Below are 8,260 nucleotides of genomic sequence, written 5' to 3' on the forward strand. Positions count from 1 at the left end.
CTGATCTATTGGCTTTGTGAGTGTGTCTTGCACAGACACACAGAACACCGTTGTGCTAGCACTCTGCTTTCTACCTCCTAAAGCAAAATAGTTTGTACAAAACATATATAGAGTTGCCATCAGCAGAAAATTAAGCCATATGTACATACTCACTGTAATCATAAAGCATTATTTTTTTTAATTCCGCGCATCACATTTTTCTTTTGTTAATATTGGCTTCAGTTTCAAATGTACCCCATGTTCACCCTGCAAGGGTCTGGGAAAAACATTTAATATTGCTGTGTCTCACTAGAAGGTATGTTAGATTCATTATATCAGATTTTAAAACGTGCACAGACTTTAGGATTATTAGAAACTTTGGGCACCCCCTTGAGAACAGTGACTATGAAATACTTGCTGCTTTGAAAACACTGGCAGCAATAAAAATGGAAATCTGAGTGAACAATGACACAATTCTTCTTTCTGCAGAGAATTCATGTCTATCATATTTGATTTTCATTTAAGTATGTACTGTTTTGTTTTCTGCCATAGACTAAAGCTACTATCCAGCACATATGCTGTAGTAGTTGGCATATTATGAAGGAAATTGTCACCTTGAAATACAGTAATGACTGATAGAGTATCAGTGAACTTTTGCAAATTATCTGGCAAGGTGTTGCCCACAGCATGTATTTTCATGTGAATCCTATCAGACTATTGCTTTTTTTCAATAAAACATTGTGCATAATATACATAAATAGAGGGGATTTTAGTCAGCAGGCTTTATCCAGTGTTGTGTATACTTATCAATCATGGTTTTCTTTCACCCGCTACAGCATACAGCATGGGACAGTGGGCCAGTCCACTTCATCCATTGGCTTCCTTCAGTTTGAATGACTGCGCAAAGCCTGGGCTCATTGTTCACTTACTTACCTATTGCCTTTTATGCCAACTGGCATGTAGGGCAGCAATGAAGGAACTCCACTTCTGCATGTCTTTGAAAGGTTTCTATACAGTGTCACAACTGTGGTTCAGGGTCTTCATTTATGTTTCCACAGTTCACCTCTCTTTTAATTCCTTTCTGGGGTCCAGTGGAGAGCTGTTCTTGTGATGTAGTCATATAGTCTTCTGATGGTCTGTCCTGTCCATCTCAATCTTTTTCTCATAATGATGGTGTCCTTGCTCTCTTGCTTGCACCTAGTGAGCAGCACTGGTTGGAAATGGTTAGCAGTCAGAGCATAATATTCTTCTTAGATTACTGATGTGGAAGGCTGATAGTTTGGTGATATCTCATTTCGGCATATGCCAGCATTCTGATTCATACTAGAGTATTGGCAGAATGCAGACCTGGCAGTCTCAGATTAGTGTTGATGCTGCATTGTGATGACCTCCACACATTGTTTAAAATCCTGAAGGTATTCCTGATCTTATTCGGCCTGCTCTTGGTGTCACTGCCTGCTCCTCTATCATGTCTAATAATACTGCCTAGGTAAGAGAACTCTTCAGGTAAGGCAAGATTAGCCCTCTCGATCATCCTTGTTTGGGGAAGGGTTGAGGTTGTTAAGCATCATGACTTCTGATTTCTTAGTACTGATCTTCAGGCCCATTTGTTGTGCACGGATGTTAAGACAAGACGTCTTTTCCAGCATATGCTGGTGTGTATGAGAGAGCAAGGCTAGGTTATCCACATAGTCCAGTGAAAAAAATAAGGTCTTCACTCTAAATGTAACGGAGAAATATTTTTACTGCAACACTGGGTGGGAAAGCATGTGGGAGAAATTTAAAAAAAAAGTTCTCATTTAACAATGTTAACTTAAAAAATCTTGGGCCTTTTTTCTTAAATATTAGTTACAATCATTTAACACTGTATGGCTGAAAATGACAAAGTAAAAGACCTAGAAATCATGTTATGGAATGTAAACGGATTGAGGGTCCCCCCTAGAAGAAAAAGGGTACTAGAATATTTAAGACTATCCAAATGTAGGATTTTCCTTATCCAAGAATCTCATTTATTCAAAGAGGAATGGTTAATGTTTTTAAAACACCAGAAATGGATTGAACATTGTATTTGCACAACTCAATCCTGTACAACAAAGGAGTAGCCATCCTAATTAAAAAACTGCGTCTGTCATGTTGGGTGAGTGTATAGTTGATCCGTCGGGGAGGTGGGCGATTGAGAAGTTAAAAATTAACGGAGTCTGGATGACGCTTGTAAGTTACTACGAACCGAATCTGGAAATCCCGGCCTCCCTATATCCTCTACTTCTCCATCTAACTGAAGTTAGTGACTTCATAGTGTTAGGAGGCGATTTCAATTTGGTCTTAGACCCAAGTCAGCATTCTACCTCACGCAGAGTAGCTTGTAACACACAAAAAATGAGAATGGCTGCAAGACAACTAATGTCAGACATAAGGCTAATAGATATTTGGAGAGAGATGGCCAGTAAGTCTAAAATAAATGGTGGAAAATTTATGTTTCACAGTAAAAAATGCGGACATTGCTCAAGAATTGATTTATTTTTAGTGAGTACAGCAATAAGTAGAAATACTATCGAAGATGCCATGTTCCTGAGCACATGTCAGACCATTCTGCAGTCATCCTAAAAATAGCTATGAAAGAATATGGAGGAATTGCAACCCCTGATTTGTATTTGTATTTGTGCGCTTTCCAGTTAAAAAACATTCAGGCAATTAATGATGGAAAGTTCCACGTTCTCTCCCTTTATAAAGCTCTAACTATTGATTTTACCCAACAAGCTGGGTGCTTCCTTCTAAAATTTTCCCACCCAAATTTTTTTCAAGAGGTAAAATTAAAGATTCTGCTGTCCGCAATAAAGCTCTGGACCCAGGTGAGACGTCTTTTAAAAATCCTGTATTATATTGAGATCACACCAGTGTGGGACTCTCCCGGGATGCCATTGTGTTTACAAGATGCCCTAGCAGCCCCTTTGAGGAGTTGCGGAATGACCACTTGGGGGCAACTCTTATATGAGGCAGAACTGATCTCCTGGCCTCATTTATTGTCGATTTGTGGAAACTGGGTCTCAAAGTTTAAATATTATCAACTGTTGAGTTGGACAAAGTCATCTGGAAATGAGCTAAAAGGGAACTCAAACTTGTTACTAAGGATAGTTTCTCGGCAAACAAAAATAAAAGAAGTGGCAGAGTGGTACTGATTACTTGTCCAAAATGGGGAAGAGGAGCAGGCCTCATTCATGGAGATACAGAGGTAGGATCTGCCGGACGAAGACCTCGGAAATATTGGGCAAGTAACTATGTCTTCACTATGGTCTTGTATAAATGCTGCTCCTTTAAAAAAGAATCACCTTTTTACAGTTCACAAGGCCTATTGGACCCCCCCAGAGAATATCGAAAATGGGAAACCGAGAAATCAAGAAGTGCCCCAAATGTGGAGAAGATAGAGCAAACGAGGTCACATGTTTTGGAGTTGTTCGGTAATACATGCTTATTAGAATATTGTGGGTAAGACTATATCAAATATTATGGGGTTGGATATAAATTTAACAACTATGTCAGTAATTTTCAGGTTACTCTCAAGGGAGACTGATGGACGGGTACTAAATAAAAGCTACAAAGCTCTGTTTTTTACTCTGATATTATTAGCCCGCAGGGAGATCTGTATTAAATGGATCTTGCCCTGTTCGTCCACAGAAGAATAATGGATTTATTCCATTCAGAGGATATCCTCCTTAGATCTATCTTGTAAATTTACTAGAAAATCAAAATATTGGTAAATTTGGGCTAAATGGGTGGAGGGAGGTGCAAGTCACATATAGTGACATATAGTGTTTTATGAAACAAGTTTTACCCCTCCACTTTCTTAAATTTTGATGGGTGGAGGACAAAAATGTTATGGTATCATTTTTGTAATTATGATTTCTGGGTCCAATGGTTAAAATTATGCCTTAGACAGAGTCCCAGGATGGGATTGTTTGCTTCCCTCTGCAAAGAGAGAATATAGCGGTCTACCAAGATTTAAAGATTAAGGTTTGAGACCTACTCAAGTAATAGAAGATGTGGTTCTTAAGATACGTGGTATCCCTTTCTTCCTTTGGGAGTGTGACCAGGCCGGTAAAAATCTGCCTTTGAAGGTTTGAAAGGGTAAGAGTAATCTCTTCTTCATTTTGGAGCATATTGTGGTTAAATGAGGAAAAAAAAGAAAATAATAAGGTCTACTTGATGCCTCTGAATTGGTCTTCAGCTGTGAATCACATCAATCAGTCAATGAAAAGTTTGAAGAACAATGCTGACATCACATATCCCTGTCTCACACCCGTCTTGGCTTCAAAGCTATACTACACTCTCACTCCCAGGTAAAATGTACATGAAAGCTCTTTATGAGAATAACTATCTTCTGCAGTGTACCATTGGCTTCAGTATACACCAGAGACTGCCATGGTAGATACTGTCAAAGGCTTTCTAAAAATAATTGAGGTTGATGTATATTGTTGCTGCCGCACTGCTCTATAATGTTGCATAAAAGATCAGCTCATTCCAACCTCTGCCACTGCAGAACCTAGACTGTTCTCCATAACAGCTTGTTCACGGCTTCAGAAATGCTCTGTAAAATGATTTTCTTCAGGAGTTTACTTAGGATTAACAAAAGGATGATTCCACGCCATGTGTTAAAGTTCGTTAATGCTCCCTTCTCTGGAATCTTGATGATGATGCCTTCGTTCCAGACATCTGGTACTTTCTTTCCCTCCCAAATTGATGTAATCAGTGGTTGGAGGATTTTGGCTTATATTTCAGGGTCTGCTTTGACCATTTCTGCATTTAGGTTGTTTTGACCAGGAACTTTTCTGTTCTTTAAAGATCGGACAACAATGATGATTTCTTTTTTCTGTGGTGGGATGGTGTTAATAGCCAAATCTGTCTCTGGTTCTTGGATGTCCACTTTCCTTGTTGCCAGTTCAAGTCTTTTTTTAAGTTACTGGGCCAGCTTGCTTTCTGCTCTTTCTCTATTTAAGAGTAGTCTACCTTGCTTGTCCATGATATGGGTGTTGTATGTTGCACAAGATTAACCATTGACTATCTTTGTGACCTTTGAGACCTTCTCTTGTTCTCCTCTGCTGGCTGCCTATTGTGATTGTTTGTCAAGGTTATCCACGTAAGCCCGCTTCTCAGCTCTTGTCATTCTTTTGACTGCTCTGTTTGTTTCTATGTATATTTGCTTGTTCGGGGTAGAAACACTTCCTTCTCAGGAAAATTTAAATTAAGCACTAGATGGCCAATTTAGTTGCAAGTGCCGCGGATCCATAGTTACGTGGAATAAGTTGTATCTGCAATAGTGCATAATTTCAGTGGCTCTGCCCATAACTAAGCTGCCCTGTTTTCAGTATTTATTTGTGTGTGGATTTCAGTGGTGTTTTCTCTGTGGTTTGGTTTCAGAAAGGAGAGGGTACCCCACTTCACCAGGGAACAGGGTAGAAAGACAGTTAGTCAAAGAGGGAGATCCCTGGAGTCGAATGATCGACTGGTAACTATTGGCCTTTCCTTATGTACAAAGAAAAGGTCACAGACTGCAATGAGTGTTAAACTAACACAAAAATAGGTTTTCCACACTGAAATAGAATCGTTTACAGTCGATTTTTATTAAAATAACAATCAATTATACGATAAAAAACAGAGTAAATTCATATACTTTTCGCACCACAATTTAAAATCCAAGTAAGAAGATACTTTGGAGGGTTAAAAATAAACCATAATATTCAACAATATTTCACAAACGTAATACAACTATAAACGATAGACAAAGACACAATCAAAGTATATTCACTATAAATAGACAACAAACTACACATAGTCACAAAAACCCCTGAATTTCTATGTGGCCAACCAAATGTCTAGGTCACTATCATTTACCCGACCCAATGGCCTGAATCCGTTTTGCTGTTGTAAAACTCTAGTGGTGGAATGGAATGCCCATCTACAGTTTTATGCGGCCCTCATTGGATTCTATTCAAAAAAGACAAACAGTGCGTCGACGCGTTTTGGTGCTGTACTCTGGATTTGGTTGCACCTTCCTCAGGACTTCTTATTTTCTGGGGTTTCAAGCAATGGATGGGTCCACCATATCTGTGGATATATATGGAGAGATGTGCAAAATCAATTATCATGCAAAAAACTCTATTCTCTCCTTCTCTTTAGAGGATGGATCTCTGATATATAGCTTTCCCACCATTAGTATCAATGCCATTACTCTCTCTTATCTGGCGCTTGTACATTTATTCAAGACATGTGCCATTGGCGTGGCTCAGTATTCTACATGTTGCCCGCTGCTGTAACTTCGGAGCGTTTGTACACTTGTTCACAAAGTATCCGTGTGCTATTGTTATTTTACTCTGGGTATGCAATGACTCAATTTTCTGTATAGTGCCCACTACCCAGATCACATCTTAATCCCTCCGAGTCTTTATTTCAATGTGGAAGACCATTTCATTCACCGGGGGTCAGGGTATCTATGGGGACAACGAGATATGTATTCTCACCTTTTAGATCAGGTAGGGGGCATATCAGGATGTGAACCGCTTTAAATGTCCATTGGCTTCTGGAATAGTGTGGGCTTCTGTTAAAAAACCACAGACTTATGTTAGGGATAAGTTGGAGTGTATATTACCCTGACTGCTGGACGGGTCTCTAGGTTTATATAGTTACCTCTCCCCTATGATAGGAGCTCCTTGTCTTGGCTTTCCTTGCTTTGAGCTTGACAGGCGTATATTCAAGTCTCTTGCATCAGTGGTAAGTATTCTGTCGAGTGACCACATACTTGTATTAGGAATGAGTTGGGATATCCTATGCCCTAATTTATAAACTAGACTATGGGGTCATGTGTTTACCTCTCTCCCCGGATAGGAGCTCCTTGTCTTGGGTTTCCTTGCTCTGAAATTGTCAGGCGTTTATTCAAGTCTCTTGCATCTACAATATAATACATAATTTCACTTTATTTTATCTTGGGATCACATTCGTCTAGTCTAGTGCCTTTTTGGTTAGGGGTGTCTTACCTGGTAAAATTCTAAAACCTTCTCAGAACGGGCATACCATTTCTTTAATCTTTTCCAGAACTGGATATGTTCTGCAGAGTGAAAACAAGTGTAGGATAGTCATATGTTACTTGTATTCTAAGTACTGAGACACTATTCTGCGCTCTCCTCTGTTCTTACTTGGTCAGTAACTAAGAGATTAAAATAGCTCCTCTATGTCTTTATACTCTCTTCTGTTTAATGCTAATGAGTGCCCTCTATCTTCATTTATATCTATGATATACAGTTCCCTATTTGTTGCCCCTGTTGTGTAGTCTCGGGAGGAGGTAACTAGCTTGCCTCATATTGCCCAGGTTAAGGTCTAACTCACAGTCTCTGTTAAAGGTCTTGAATGGATTGTGCCCAATTATTTTTAACCCTTTTTGTACTACAAGAGGGTATAGGGTTAAAGTTATCCCATATTCCAGTCACTTTCAGGATATACTGCCCTATTCATAGCAAGTAGCATATAGAGTGGAATCCTCTCTTTCAAAGGCACCAGCTACACTTACCAGATTAGCGCTGCGTATCTGCTTCTGCCTCGTTCGTCCCCTCGATCTGATGTGTGGTGTTTGGTGTGTGCCTTTATATCTCACCATGATTGCTCAAGTGATTGCACCTGGCCGTGGTCGCGCTGGTCTACTGATTCCGAGACCTATGTGCGCGTGGGCGCCATCTTAGAGTGGGGTTAGGTGCCTCACTGTGTATCATATGCTCAGCCTGCATATTACTTATTTTTATCTCAACTCGATGCTGGATGTATATCTGCCTCTCCTCATATTGCGAGCCGCCTTTTCATGAATATAATGTCCGCGCTCGTCTCAACGGCATTTGTTTGCGTATTGCGAGTACAACACTCGAACTTCTCATATAAGTGCCCCGTATAGCTTTCCGCTTGCTGGTATGACATATGGACGGCTCTAATGATATTATAGCAGTGCGCCTGGACACATTTTGTGGTACTATTTGGACCAATGGGCCGGCTTACTGTATCTCCTCGTTTCGGGCGCCATCTTGGACTGGTGTGTCCTATGTGTTATATTCGCTTACTTGCAGTCTGATTGGGGTATTAATCAAAAGTATTTTCCCTCTCTTTAGTACATGTGTACCCAGTCACACATGTGTTTATATCTGAGTCTATTGAAAAAACGGCTGGACTAATATTATCGTAGTATGTTCGTATGATATAAATTACCCGACTAGTGTTATTATTTGGACCATTGGGCCGCTTTGCCATG

Source organism: Lissotriton vulgaris, chromosome 7, assembly GCF_964263255.1.
Source record: "Lissotriton vulgaris chromosome 7, aLisVul1.2, whole genome shotgun sequence".
Classification (NCBI taxonomy): Eukaryota; Metazoa; Chordata; class Amphibia; order Caudata; family Salamandridae; genus Lissotriton; species Lissotriton vulgaris.